The sequence below is a fragment of the Sturnira hondurensis genome, unplaced genomic scaffold, assembly GCF_014824575.4.
Source record: "Sturnira hondurensis isolate 20B ecotype Veracruz unplaced genomic scaffold, ASM1482457v3 Scaffold0019428, whole genome shotgun sequence".
Classification (NCBI taxonomy): Eukaryota; Metazoa; Chordata; class Mammalia; order Chiroptera; family Phyllostomidae; genus Sturnira; species Sturnira hondurensis.
Window position 1 is genome coordinate 5213901 of NW_028092059.1, and position 14840 is coordinate 5228740.

Sequence of the window (14840 nt, forward strand, 5' to 3'; positions counted from 1 at the left end):
GCTGGGTAAGACCAAGTGCTGTTAGAGTCCCAGGGAGTTCCTCTAAAATGGCCTGCCCATCTTGGCTTTAGTGAGCCCTAGCAGCAGCAAGATTAGAGTCACAGCTTGACTTTGCCTGAAAATCTCCAAGTCCAGCACAAGTTGCATCCATCTCAGATTGCTTTACAGCTCAGGCAACGTGCCCCAGGCAAAACACAGGTGAGGGCTGACCTTGACCTGCACCACCCAGGAAACCCTAGGACCAGCGCACCCAGTGGATACCTACACACCATTTCAGAGCACCACCACCCTGCCCCTCGCACAGCTGATCCTACATGGAAGGTGGAGGTTGGGGGTCACTTGTCACAGCCAGTCCTTGCAGCTGACAGGCCTAAGTAAATCTCTCCTATTGACCTGCCAATAGCAATCAAGAATCAAGTACAAGAGGAGGATCAATCTACTAAGATCACACAAAAAGGGTGCACACATGTACCCAGCTTGGATGATAGGGAAGGCTGTGCCACTGGACCCTCTAGGACACCCACCACACTAGGCCTCACTACCAAGACATGGAGACAAAACAGACAGGGGGCTGCCAAAACAAGGAGACAAACATGGCCCAATGAAAGAACAGATCAAAACTCCAGAAAAAGAGCTAAGGGAAATGGAGATAAGCAGTCTATCAGATGCAGAGTTCAAAACAGTGGTTATAAGGAAGCTCAAGGAACTTAGTGAAGACCTCAGCAGCATGAAAAAGATCCATTCAGAAATGAAGGATACACTAATTGAAATAAAGAACAATTTACAGGGAGGCAACAAGAGAATGGATGAAGCCAAGAATGAAATCAATAATTTGGAACATAAGGAAGCAAAAAAACACCCAACCAATCGGAACAAGAAGAAAAAAGAATCCAAAAAAATGAGCAGAGCATAAACGGCCTTTGGCACAATTTTAATAGGTCCAACATTCACCTCATAGGGGGGCCAGAAGGAGAAGAGAAAGCAAGGAATTCAAAATCTATCTGAAAAAATACTTCCCTGATTTGCTAAAGGAGATAGACATGCAAGTCCAGGAAGCACAGAGGGACCCTCTGTCTAACACCAGGTTGTTTGGTGAAACATGTGATTAATGTAAAGAGGTCCACTCCAAATAAAGCATTATTATTAAAGGTCAAGGGTTAAAGATACAGAGAGACTCTTAAAAGCAAGAAAAAAGAAGTTACAGCAAGGTTGCCAGATGGGAGTGGGGAGGGGGAGAATAAATGAAGAGGTAAGGGGATTAAGAAGTACAAATACATAGTTACAGAATAGCCATGGGGATATAAAGTACAGTATAGGAAATAGAGTAGCAAAAGAACTTGTGTATGTCCCGTGCACATGAACAATGGTGGGGGGATTGCCTGAGGGAGTAGGGGATGCTGGGTGGAGGAGGGCAAAGAGGGAAGATCAACACAACTGTAATAACATAATCAATAAAATACAATTTTAAAAATAAAGTAAAATAAAATACCCTGCCCACAGACTTACTTGGACTCATTCACTCTGAGTTCTAATACTGGGGCAGCAGCTCAAAAGGCATCAGGGGCATACTGGGTGGATCTGAATTGTTTGGCATTAGGGTGAGAGCTGGAGATGTAGGTTTTTCCCAGACAAAAGTGCTGGCAGAAGCCATTCTTCCTTTTCTGAGCCCTCCCCCGATACGCAGATCAGGCAGGCAGGTGCCATATGAGTCTCCATCAACCCGGCTCACTCTATTCCCTGTCCCCCAGCGATTCCCTGAGATTCCATCCCACTCAACATGTGAGCCCTCCGAAACTGTTTCCAGTGGTTTTTCCATATGCATGACCTGTCTTGTAAAATCTGAAAAGAGTATCACCTGGCCTGCTAGTGCCTCATACCCTTCACTGAGTGGCCCCAGGCCTGGCACTAGTAGCAACCTGCCTTGATTCACATCTGTCCCTCTCATAGGCACCTTCAAGCCCTGCACAAGTAGCAGCCATCCACAGATCAATATAGCTCATGCCTTGTGTCTCCAGGCAGAACACAGGCAGTGGCTCAACTTGGCCAGCACTTCTCAGAAGGCCTCAGAGTCAGCACAACCGGTGGACAGATTCAGACCACGTTGAAGCATCAACCAGCCATATTTATAAGTGACACTCAGGGGCTAGGCTCAGTGGGCACTAGAACCCCACTGAAGTAAGTCCTTCTCTGTGTAGTGGGCTCCTGCACAGCTGGTCCTCCATGATGGCTGCAGTCAGTCCTTGCGCCTGATCAGTCTGGAGATTCACTTGTGAACAGCAATCACAGCTCAGCTACAACAGGATGGTGTACCCAGTTCACAGGTTGGGTGGAAAAGGGAGTTGTACCTGGAGTGCCCTGCTCGGGTGAACAGGGAGGCTGTGCCACTGCACCCTGCTGGATACCTACTACATTAGCCCACTCTGTCAAGCCCAGGTGATGTATCAGCTCTACATAATGTATAAAAACAAACACAAGAAGGCGGCCAAAATGAGAAAACAAAAAAACGTGTGCCAAATAGAAGAATAGAACAAAACTCCAGGAAAAGAACTTAACAACATGGAGATAAGCAATTACTACATGCAGAATTCAAAACACTGGCTATAAGGATGCTCAGTGAACTTAGGGGAAGAGCAGATGAATTTAGTAAGAACTTCAACAGCATAAAAAAGGACATGGAAACCATAAAAAAAGAACTAGTCAGAATGGAAGGATACAGTAATTGAAATGAAGAATAATTTACAGGGAATCAACAGTAGTGTAGATGAAGCTGAGAATCATATCAGCAATTTAGAATATAAGGAAGCAAAAAATACCCAATCAGAAGAACAAAAAGAAAAAAAGGAATCCAAAAAAATGAGGCTACTGGGACACCTTCAAGCATACCAACATTCATACCATTGGGGAGCCAGAAAAAGAGAGAGCAAGAAATTGAAAACCTATTTGAAAAAGTAATTACTGAAAACTTCCTAACCCTGGTGAAGGAAATAGACATAAAATTCCAGGAAGTGCAGAGAGTCCCAAACAAGATGAACCCAAAGAGGCCCACACCAAGACACAATTAAAATGTAAAAGGTTAAAAACGGAATCTTAAGCAACAAGAGAATAGTGCTTAGTTATCTATAAGAGAGGTCTTATATGACTATTGGCTGATTTCTCAAAAGAAACTTTGCAGGTTGCAGGCCAGAAGAGATTGGCAAGAAATATCAAAGTGATGAAAAACAAGTACCTACAACCACCCCTATACATACAAGGTCTGTCCAGGAAAAGTCTAGTCATTGTTAATATAATGAGAACAGTTTGCATGACACCAACATAATTTGGCAGCCAAGGAGAGTGGACTGGATTGCACATGCATGAACAATGATGACTTCACTGTAGTAGTCAGTGGGGGTGGTAGATATCGTTGAGTGAGCCATGTGTACCGTGTGGCTGTCACATTCAAAATGATTGAGCAAGTAGAGCAATGAGTCTGCATCAGATTTTGCTTTAAGCTTGAACATTGCACTGTGGAAAATGGATGATTCAGAAGGCTACAACTATAGGCAACTGGTGATTGGCCGTTTCACCAAGACCTGCTCACGCATCACGTCTTGTGCAGAGTTTTTTGGTGAAACATCAAATCACCCAGGTGACTCAACCCCGCTATAGCCCAGGTTTGATGTCCTGCAACTTATGGCTTTTCTAAAAACTAAAATCACCTTTGAAAGGTAAAAGATTTCAGACCATTGATGAGATTCAGGAAAATACAACAGGGCCATTGATGGCCATTTGGAGAACTGTGTGAGGTCCCAAGGTCCTACTTTGAAGGGTCCTACTTGTCACTGTAATATGTATAATGTTTCTTGTCTCTTCTGTCTTCTTCAATAAATGTCTCTATTTTTCGGACTTCCACCAAGATGGAGGCGTAGGTGGAAACACTGTGCCTTCTCCCACAACCAAGTTTGAATACAACAAAGGTTTGGAGAACAAAGACACAGCCAAAGAACAGAAAAATTGAACTATACAGAAGTCCACAACAACAACAGACCATTCTACCGGACAGGTAAGAGGGGCAGAGCCAGCAGCAGAGCAGGGTTGGGCAGGAAACCCCAGGCACCCAGGCATCTGGGGTAGCATCCGGCGGACCCAGTGAGGGCTCCAGACGGCGGGAGTGAGCAGTGAGATGGACCACGCAGCCCCCAGCAATGAACCCAGTGGCTGACCTCGGTCCCACATTCAAGAGCAGTGGGACGAATCGCGCGGCCCTCCATGGTGCTGGGAGGAAGCAAAGGGTGCCCGCCATTGATTTCCTTTGGCTCCGCCCCCACATACAGCCTCACAACCCAGCGACTGAGTTGCCCTGCCCTGGTGAACACCTAGGGCTCTGCTCTTCGTTTGTAACAGGCACGAACAGTCCAAAATATGGCTCAAGAAGAACTCAAAGCCCCTGAGCCCATAACTCTAAGTGACCAGGAAATAGCAAACCTCTCTGATGCACAATTCAAGACACTGGTAATCAGGATGCTCACAGAACTGGTTGATTTTAGCCACAAATTAGAGGAACATATGAAGGCTAAACTAATTGAAATGAAGGGAAATACAAAGGAAACCAATAGTGATGGAAAGGAAACTGGGACTCAAATCAAGGGGGTGGACCAGAAGGAAGAAAGAAATGCCCAAACAGGAAAAAGTGAAGTTACAAGAATTAAAAAAAAAATGAGGAGAGGATTAGGAACCTCCAGGACATCTTTAAATGTTCCAACATCCAAATTATAGGGGTACCAGAAGGGGAAAAGAAACAGCCACGAGTGGAAAATTTATTTGAACAAATAATAAAGGAGAACTTCCCCAGTCTGGCAAAGGAAATAGACTTCCAGGAAATCCAGGAAGCTCAGAGAGTCCCAAAGAAGTTGGACCCAAGAAGGAACACACCAAGGCACATCATAATTACATTAGCCAAGATGAAAATGAAGGAGAGAATCCTAGAAGCAGCAAGAGATAAGGGGACAGTCACCTACAAAGGAGTACCCATCAGACTGTCAGTGGCTTTCTCAAAGGAGACCTTACAGGCAAGAAGGAGCTAGAAGGAAGTATTCCAAGTCATGAAATCCAAAGACCTTCATCCAAGACTGCTCTATCCAGCAAAGCTTTCATTTAGAATGGAAGGGCAGATAAAGTGCTACTCAGATAAGATCAAGTTGAAGGAGTTCATCATCACCAAGCCCTTACTATATGAAATGTTAAAGGGACTTACCTAAGAAAAAGAAGATAAAAAATATGAACAGTTAAAGGACAGCAAACTCAGAGTTACTAACAACCACACCTAAAACAAAAGCAAACCAAGAGGACAGCTAGATCAGGAGTGGAACCATAGAAATGAAGAACACATGGAGGGTTAGTAACAGGGGAGTGGGAGGAGGAGAAGGGGCGAGAAGATACAGAAAATAAGTAGCATAGACGGTAGGTAAAAAGTAGATAGGGGGAGGGCAAGAATAGTAGGGGAAATATAGAATCTAAAGAACTTGAGACATGTGGTCATAAACTAAAGGGGGGGAAGGGTCGGGGAAGGGTGTGCAGGGTGGAGGGGAATGAAGGGGGAAATAGAACAACTGTAATGGTATAATCAATAAAATAGATTTTAAAAAATGTCTCTATTTTTCATATTACAAGAGTGGATACTTCCTGGACAGATTGTGTGTGTGTGTGTGTGTGTGTGTGTGTGTGTGTGTGTGTAGATTTTGTTAATTGCCTTAAAAAATGTTAGCCCAAACACATATATATACTTGCAGCTTGCATTTCTCACTCAGGTATACTTTGCAGATATAGCTCTGATTTATTTGTTTAATAACTGCTATATAGTATGTGGTATGGACCTATCAAAATTTATTCAGCTGTTCCCCTATTTATGGACATTCATTTTGTTGCCAGTTTCTTGATGCTTCAAGGTAGTATATCTAAGTCAAACTTTATGTTTATTTCACTAAATCCCACTGTAGTCTAAATTATTCAACTTTGAACAGTGAAATATTTTTTGTAGTTTTGGGTGCATAAAATAAAAGTCGCCCAAGGGCACATCAGTGGATAAAAAGACTGTGGTAGGTTGACACAATGGCATACTAGGCATGCATAAAAAAGAAGGAAACCTTGCCCTAGCCAGGTAGCTCAGTTGGTTGGAACATCATCCTATACTCCTAAAGGTTGTAGGTTCAATTCCTGGTCAGGGCACATGCCTAGGTTACAGACATGATCCCCAGTAAGGGCACATATGGGAGGTAACTGGTCCATGTTTTATTTTTTTTTTTAAGATTTTATTTATTTATCTTTAGAGGGGAATGGAAGGAGAGAAATATCAATGTATGGTCGTTTCTCGTGAGCCCCCTGCTGGGAACTGGACTGCAACCCAGGCATGTGCCCTGACTGGGAATCGAACCGTGATCATGTGGTTCACAGTCCCATGCTCAATCCACTGAGCTACACCAGCCAGGGCCATGTTTTATTTCTCACATTGATGTTTTTTTCTCCCTGTCTCCCTGTCTTTCCCAAAAATAAATAAAGACATATCCTCAAATGAGGATTTTTTTTAAATAATCTTATTCTTTGCAACAGCATATGTAGACCTAGAGAGCATTGTGCTAAATGAAACAAGCCAGTCAGAGAAAGACAAATACCATATGCTTTCACTCATATGTGGAATCTAATGAACAAATTAAACCAAATAGAAACAGACTCATTGACAGAGAACACGCTGACATCTGTCAGAGGGAAGGGGGTTGCAGGCCTGGGTAAAAAGGTGAAGGGATGAAGCAAAAACAAAAAACCCAACTCATAGACACAGATGACAGTATGGTGATTATTAGAGGGAAAGGAGGTGGAGGGAGATATAAGAGGGTATAAGGTGGCTAAATGGTGAAGGAAGGAGTTTTGGTGGTGAACACAAAATACAGTGTATAGATGAAGTATTATAAAATAGTATACCTGAAACCCGTATATTTTTATTAACTAATGTCAGTTCAATAAATTCAAAACAAAAGAAAAAAGTAAACTTATATTGGTAATTTCTTATTTATTATAATTTTATTTCATATTCCCTGTTTGCTACCAAATAGTGGATATGTAGGAGTTGTTCCCAATAAAATACAATATTTTAATACTTGAAATAGAACCATTTGATGACTCAAATTTTAAGTTAAAATATAGTGTTACCTTACATATTAAATATAGAAAAATTATATTATTTTCCAAATTGACATGTGAATAGGAATTTCATCAATAAAGGGTTTCATGGTCCGATTATTTGGAAAATATACTCGATTGAACTGGGATCTGACAGTGTGTATTACATTTCTCTAAGAGTATATTATGCTATGAAACACCATTCAGTATACAGTGTTTTACATTTTTCTAAAATGGCACAGAGATTTGAATTTGTTCAGTCATGTAGACAGATTCCCAAGGGCAAACTCATGGCACCTGTATTGGTCCCCCAGTTATACAGGTCTGGGAAAGCAGACCTGCTCAGATCGCTACTAACTAGTGGAGGTAGTTTTCTCCCTGTTCTTCCCCATACCTCTAGTACATCTAGCAATCAGTCAGAACATTTGGAAATGTAATGATACTGGGTTCTTCCATCTATCTGTAATCCTCTATTTTCTCATACCTCTTTGAATTTCGTTCAACGATACTACATTTAACTTCCTGCCTTATGTTTCAACCCTTATGATTTATAGAGTTGTTGTGCGTGTACGCTGCCCTAGACATTGTGCTATAATGACCTGCACTTCTTGCTGTGTGAAGTTCGTAGCCTGGCTAGGATGCAGGTATATAAACACATTTGTACAGTTTAATGTGACCTGTGTTTCTAAAGGTACAAAAGGCTAGTGGTAATAGGATAGGCATGAGAAAATATAACCTAAGGTGTTTGGATATAGATTAACTTATACAACTAAGATTACATTTAGCTATCCAAGTCTAGAATTGAAGTAGAATGCTCTAGTGGTTATTGTATATCACTTCCTCATCTACTAGTTTATAAGTGCCCTGAGGGCCTGGACTGCGTATTATTTTTTTCTCTTTCCTAGTACTACTCTGGATACATAGAACACATTCAATAAATGTTTGTTAAATTGAATTAATTTCTAGGAGCTGCTCTTTTTAAAAAATTTAAACTCACACTCTGCAGTTTAATGTATTAGATCTGCCTATTCAGACTACTATTTTATTCCTAATTTAAGATGCTATTGTAGGGAAGGTGACAAACAGAAAATTTTACATTTATTTTATTTGACTTCCTGTTAGTATCACTTTGAAAACTGTGGGCTTATTCTATGTATACTGCCTTTGTACAAAACATTTATAGAATTGTTTTTGTTCCTTGATAAACTCTTTTGCATATACACCTACTAGTTTTATCTGACTGCAAAAACCCACTGAATGTCACATCAAACTATGCTTAGTGAGTCAAAAGTTATGTAGGCCTTTTAGGGTCAGAAATAACAAGGGATCTTCTGAGGTGCAAAGGCTTATTGTAAAGCCAGTTACAAAAGACCAATTCCCAAAATATAATGAACAATTTTAGCATTTCTGGGCTTGGGGTATAGCCCCCCAGGGTAACCACTTTGAAGAACAAAATTTGTCTAACACCATACTACTCTTCATAGTCACGGTTTGTAACTCTGGTTTATTAAAGAGTTTGTTTTATTGGGCTGGAATTTAAGCATTTTATGATGTTTCCTGACAAATAATTAGTCTAATACTATTTTGAATTAGTATTAAATTTTTACTAGTGACCCCTATGTGATAACTTGTTTTTAATTTCAGAATATCATTCTTTTTTTTTAAGATTTTATTTATTTATCTTTACAGGGAAAGGGAAGGGGAGGGGAGAGAAATATCAATGTATGGTTGCCTCTCATTCATCCCCTGCTGGGAACTGACCTGCAACCCAGGCATGTGCCCTGACTGGGAATCGAACCACGATCCTCTGGTTCGCAGGCCCGCGCTCAGTCCACTGAGCTACACCAGCCAGGGCTAGAGAATATCATTCTTATTTTATCATTTTATTTCTTTAAAGAAATGTAACTGAAGCTTAGCTTTTTCATTTCTATTGGTTATTTTTCATAATGAGAAATCATATGCAATCACATTCATGATTTTTTCATTATTATATTCATTGTTGCTGTCAGGTAATGATAATAAAGGGTGAGACCAAAAATCATCCTCATGGCCTGATTATCTGATCTTTCACCTAAAGGAGCCTAATCTAGAGATACGACCATGGACATGTCAGGTGGAGCAGACACTGTGAGCAGCATTTATTTCACCTGCACTTGTTCAGTTTCTGAGAAATGAAACAGCAGTGGAGCTAAAGTTACTTCTCATTTAGCTAGGAAAAAATTAATTTCTGGTCAAATTAATCCTATAGACATGAAGAGATATATCTATTTAAGAAAACAGTTGCCTTTTGAAAGCCTTTGAGCTCATTTGGAATATCCATTTACTGCCAGTTTTTATTCTGACTTCAAAGTATTTTATTTTACAAGTTTATAAAATCAGCTTAAAGCTGTTAATATAATGTTAAGGAATATTAACATTCTATATATATATCTGTTATATGTTATATATATATCTGAATATATAACAGATACAATATTAATATTATATCTGTTAAACAGATACTAGGTACTTTTTCAATTTCCCTTTAATTAGTGTTTTATTTATAAATAATAAAATAAACTACCTCAGATTTTACTAATGAAACCTGATAAATTCACTCAGAAGTAATTAGTACAGAATACATATTTCAAAAGGATTTGAACAAGCTTATGAAGCATAAATTTCAAAGGGTGAACTAGAGATGGGGGTTGGGGCTACTGGCCTAACCTTTTGGGTCTGATGTATGGGAAGCCATCTGAGCAGTTGTCATATGCATGACCTGAAATAAACAATTGTACATTTTTATATTTTATACAAAATAGATATTCACAAATAATATCTACCATGCCGAAACTCTTAACAGGGTACTTTGATTTTTGTGAAAATAAGTGATAATTGTTTCAAGGCAGAGTTTGCTTTCTGAATAACTTTGATTTGTGTTATTAAAATTGTGACAACAATTAACATTTGCATACTGCTTTATGTTTACCAAATATTTTTATATTACCTCAAAGTAGTTGGCTGACTCTAGAAACAGTGGAGATAATATTTACAAGGCAGATAGAGTTAAGACTCATTTGAAATTGAGAAGAGGCTGACAGTGATCAGAAAGGAGAGGGGAGGGGATAAAGGGGGGGAAGGGTGAAGGGTTCACAGGAACAGTGATAAAGAATTTATGGACAACAACAAGGTGGAAATGGGGGAGGGAGGTGGGGAGGGCTGGAGTGGGGGGAAAAGGCAGAAAACTACTTGAAAAAAACCATAAAAAATAAATAAAGCAGAAAAAAAGACTCATTTGATTGCAGTTGAAGAACATTCTTCCACCTTCTTCCTTTGCCCATTCTAATCACACACACACACACACACACACACACACATGGAGGCTGGGCTAAAAAGCGATATTTTGGTTCATAGAATGGGGTCATTTTTTAAAAAGCCAAATTTAGGCGTCCAACTCTTTCCCTCTGGATTGGCTCCGAAGTCAGCTTCACACTTTGGTGACCCTGCCATTTCTTAGTATCACTATTACTTACTTGGTTTAGTGCCCAACCTTGGATACATCACTGTGGACNGGGGATAAAGGGGGGGAAGGGTGAAGGGTTCACAGGAACAATGATAAAGAATTTATGGACAACAACAAGGTGGAAATGGGGGAGGGAGGTGGGGAGGGCTGGAGTGGGGGGAAAAGGCAGAAAACTACTTGAAAAAAAAACATAAAAAATAAATAAAGCAGAAAAAAAGACTCATTTGATTGCAGTTTTGAGTCTTCAATCAAAGACTCATTTGATTGAAGAATATTCTTCCACCTTCTTCCTTTGCCCATTCTAATCACACACACACACACACACACACACACACACACACATGGAGGCTGGGCTAAAAAGCGATATTTTGGTTCGTAGAATGGGGTCATTTTTTAAAAAGCCAAATTTAGGCGTCCAACTCTTTCCCTCTGGATTGGCTCCAAAGTCAGCTTCACACTTTGGTGACCCTGCCATTTCTTAGTATCACTATTACTTACTTGGTTTAGTGCCCAACCTTGGATACATCACTGTGGACAGTGGAATCACTAGACCTCCAAGTAGTTTTGGCAGTTAAACCCACCTATAGAGCTGGGAAATAGATGATTATCCAAAGGAAGGTCAATCAATATACAGTTGCCAAAAGGAGGAGGAGAGCATGGTGGGTGGCCACCTTCAAATGTCCACTCTAGCAGATGTTACCGTCTCCACCTTACAGATGAGAAAGTAGATATTCAGACAAGCTAAATGAGCTACCCAAACGTAGGTGTCTGGTTTGAAATCCTGCTCAAATCTGCCTCAAAGGGAAAAGGGAAGCGGCAATGGATAAGAAAAGAGAGGTTGGTTCTAGGTATGATATTTATTTCTAATGTATGTATTGAAGTGAACAAGCATGATTGATTCTAGGGTGGTAATTAAGTTTGATCTCTGTAGGATGGTTGAACAAGAAATTTGGGGGAAATAAAATTCCCCAAGGTCTGTGCAAGAAGGTGGGAGGAAGTACAATGGACCTTATAATCCAGAGTTAGTGATTTGGGACAATTAAAATAAGCTAACATTTATTAGCCCTTCATTATGTCAGGCACTGTGCTAAGCATTGTTCCTGTAATGTATCAATTAACACAACATCCTTATGAAATAAAAATTTTTACAGATACGGAAGCTTAAGCAAAAAGAGGTTTAAATACTCACCCAGCATTATGTACCTAGAGTTAAAGATTTAAACCCAGGAAGTCCAGAACCCACTGCAGTGCCTATTGTTTTTTTTTTATTTTCATTGTTACCAATTAATAGCAATATTTGGACACCTGCCTTGTGCTGGCTGCCATAGCAGATGTTCGTTGCAACAGCTGTTTTCTGGAAACTTCCATTTAAGTTTATACAATGTAATTCATGCAGCCACATTTAAGAATTTATAAGCACCTACTAAGTTTCTACAGATCATTGTTAATGACAATTTTTTGCTGTTGTTTTATTTTATATTTATCAAAGTTATGCATGTACATGGTTTTAAAAAATCAAGTAGTCCTACAAAATTTGTTTTTAGAAAAGAACAGCAATTCCCTGCTTTGAACTTCCTTTCATCATTTTCCCAATTCCCAGAAACAATCACTTTATTTTCTTCTTTTTTTCTTTTTGCTTTCCTTTGGTGTTTATGAAAAAGAATATCTATAAATAAATGGTTGTATTTCTACCTATTGACTTTTTTCAGCTTCACATACACTCTATGAATAGGGCACTGTGGGAGAGACAGACTTAGATCTCTATTCAGTCCCCCACACCGGCACCACACATACACCATCTTCCCAAGATGGCTCTGTCGTGATTTTGATGTTTAACATTCAGTTACAACAATATAACTACATAACTCTCTTTTGTAACTACATAAACTCATTTCGTGGTTTAAGCTTAACCATATTATGTATCTAATTTTCTGCTTTACCTAAAATTAATAATTGCCTTATTTTTCATTTGCTTGGTTTCCTATACACTTGTTTCTGATTCAGCTGTAGCCTCTGTCCCAGATGAAACAGATCTCTCTCCTATCACCTTGGGGTTTCTTTTTGTACCCGTTTTGAATTGGATCTCCTGCTTTTAGTGTCTTTCCTTCTTCCTTTACTCTCTTATTTTGATACAGAATTCTAATAATAGCTTTGATCTTGTCTGTCTGAAATGTCTTTATGCTTCACTGACATTTGATTGATATTGTAGCTGAGTACAGACATTCTGGTTTGAAATTCATTATCTCTCATAATTTTTATGGTCTGTCTCTCTTGTCTTTAGCTTCCAGTATTAAAAAGTTGAAAGACAATCAAATTTCTGTTTTATGTATTTTTTATTTCTGAGGACTTTCACTGTTTTCTATTTGTCTCAAAGTTCATAAACTGTATTTTAATGTGCCTTGTTGGGATTTGATTTTCATTCATTTGGCCTGACACTCAGTGAGCTCTTTTAATCTAGAAATTAATATTCTTTTTCTTAAAGGTTTTATTTATTTATTTTTAGGGAGAGGGGAAGGGAGGGAGAAAGAAAGGGAATGAAACATCAGTGTTCAGTTGCCTCTAGTGTTGTCCCCACTGGAGACCTGACCCACAACCCAGGCATGTGCCCTGACTGGGAATTGAACCAGCGACAATTTGTTGAGCTCTCTTGCCCAGAGCTCAATCCACTGAGCTCTGCCAGCCAGAGCTAATATTCTTTAATTCAGGAAAATTTTCATGGATTACTTCTTTGTTGATATCTTTCTCTTCATTTTCTTTTCTTTCTGTTATCTGGATATTAAAACTCTAGATTGGTTTTTTAATTTTTTTAATCCTCTCCTACATTCTTTTTCTTAGTTCCTTTACCTTGCTGGGATATAATCTAACCATTTCATTGAGGTTTTCATTTCTAACAATTTTCTTTTCCAGTAATACTTTCTTTTTTTTATGTTTTAAAAATGTTAACTTGTTCCTGTTTCATGGATGCAGTTCTTTTAGCTCTTTCAGGATAAATTTTGGGGGAATTTTATTTCCCTGAATAGTTCTATTTCCTGTTTATTTGCTTTAGGCTTTCTCTCTCACGTTAGGGGTTTTCCTCAGATACCTAATGATTATTGTCTGTGGTCCGCTCACATTTAAGGTAGTAAGAAAAGGAAGTGCCTAGATAACACATAATTGGGGCTTAATAAATGTGGATTTCCTAAATCTGACTATGCTGTTTGTTCAGGAACCTCCGATATCATTTTAGTGAATACTTTCCATTCCAGTCCAGTTAGCTTCACCAAAGAAGAATTTTTTACCCTCCTCCCTAGAGGTTAGTTGATAGGTTACTGGCATTCTGCAAACCAAATAGGAGAGGTGTTGGGAGTCTCAGTATTCAGCGTGTAAAATGTCATTCAGTCTGTTTCCAGTAGAGCAGTGATCCCCAACCTTTTTGGTGCCAGCAACTGGTTTTGTAGAAGACAGGTCTTCCATGAACTGTGTTGGGTGTGGGAGGGATGGTTTCTGTATGACTCAAGTGCATTACATTCAAGCTCAACTCCTGCTGCATGACCCAGTTTCTTGCAGGCCCGGACAGTACCAGTCGGAAGCCTGGAGTTTGGGGACCTTTGCATCAGAGTATTGTGCCCTCCAAAATTCTGCAAAATTTCCCAGTTAAGGAACATTTTGTTTTACCCACTTCAAAGAATAAACATTTACTCTTCTGCTGGATGAGAGAGGAAAAGATTCTTGTCTAGTTGTGAGGAGTAAAAAGAGAATGTAAAAGACTGATTTTCAAGTAGAATTCCAAACAGCCTTGCTCTTACTTCTACCTTTAACTGAATTTCATAAGTCTGAGTGCCACCAATTCCTAGGTTTTTTTGGAAACTGTAGTACAAATGAATTGCTTCCGGGATTTACCTACTGCTGCTTTAGGATTCAACTTCCTTGCGTCTGCTGTGTCAGTTAACTATAGTTTTTATGCCTTCTAGCTTCCAAATCTTGGTTGCTCTCATTAATGTCTATTCTACCTTTCCTTCTTGATTTATACTTTTTAATAAAATATTTAATATTATATTGTATTTTAGTGTGGCTTTGAAAGGCGATGAAGTTATATGTGTATGTTCAATCTGCCATTTTTAACCAACAATCAGTATTGTTGATTTTATTACCTACTTTGGAGTTTCTTCTGTATTATTTTATTTTTATTGAATCTATAGTTACTTCT

General features: G+C 39.2%; 1 protein-coding gene and 1 pseudogene across 3 annotated transcripts in view; one reads left to right on the plus strand and one right to left on the minus strand.

Annotated features, from left to right (window-relative positions):
- Positions 1-14840, minus strand: part of LOC118974407 (oligosaccharyltransferase complex subunit OSTC-like) — a 115367-nt pseudogene that overhangs the window by 21924 nt on the left and 78603 nt on the right.
- MBD5 (methyl-CpG binding domain protein 5) overlaps positions 7717-14840 on the plus strand; it is a 173944-nt gene continuing 166820 nt past the window's right edge. For 2 of the 3 annotated variants that reach the window (XM_037027789.1, XM_037027792.1), the window contains exon 1: positions 7717-7796. The gene's annotated coding sequence lies outside the window, so the exon portion shown is untranslated. The remainder of the gene's footprint in view (positions 7797-14840) is intronic. The other variant, XM_037027793.1, reaches the window with a different exon arrangement.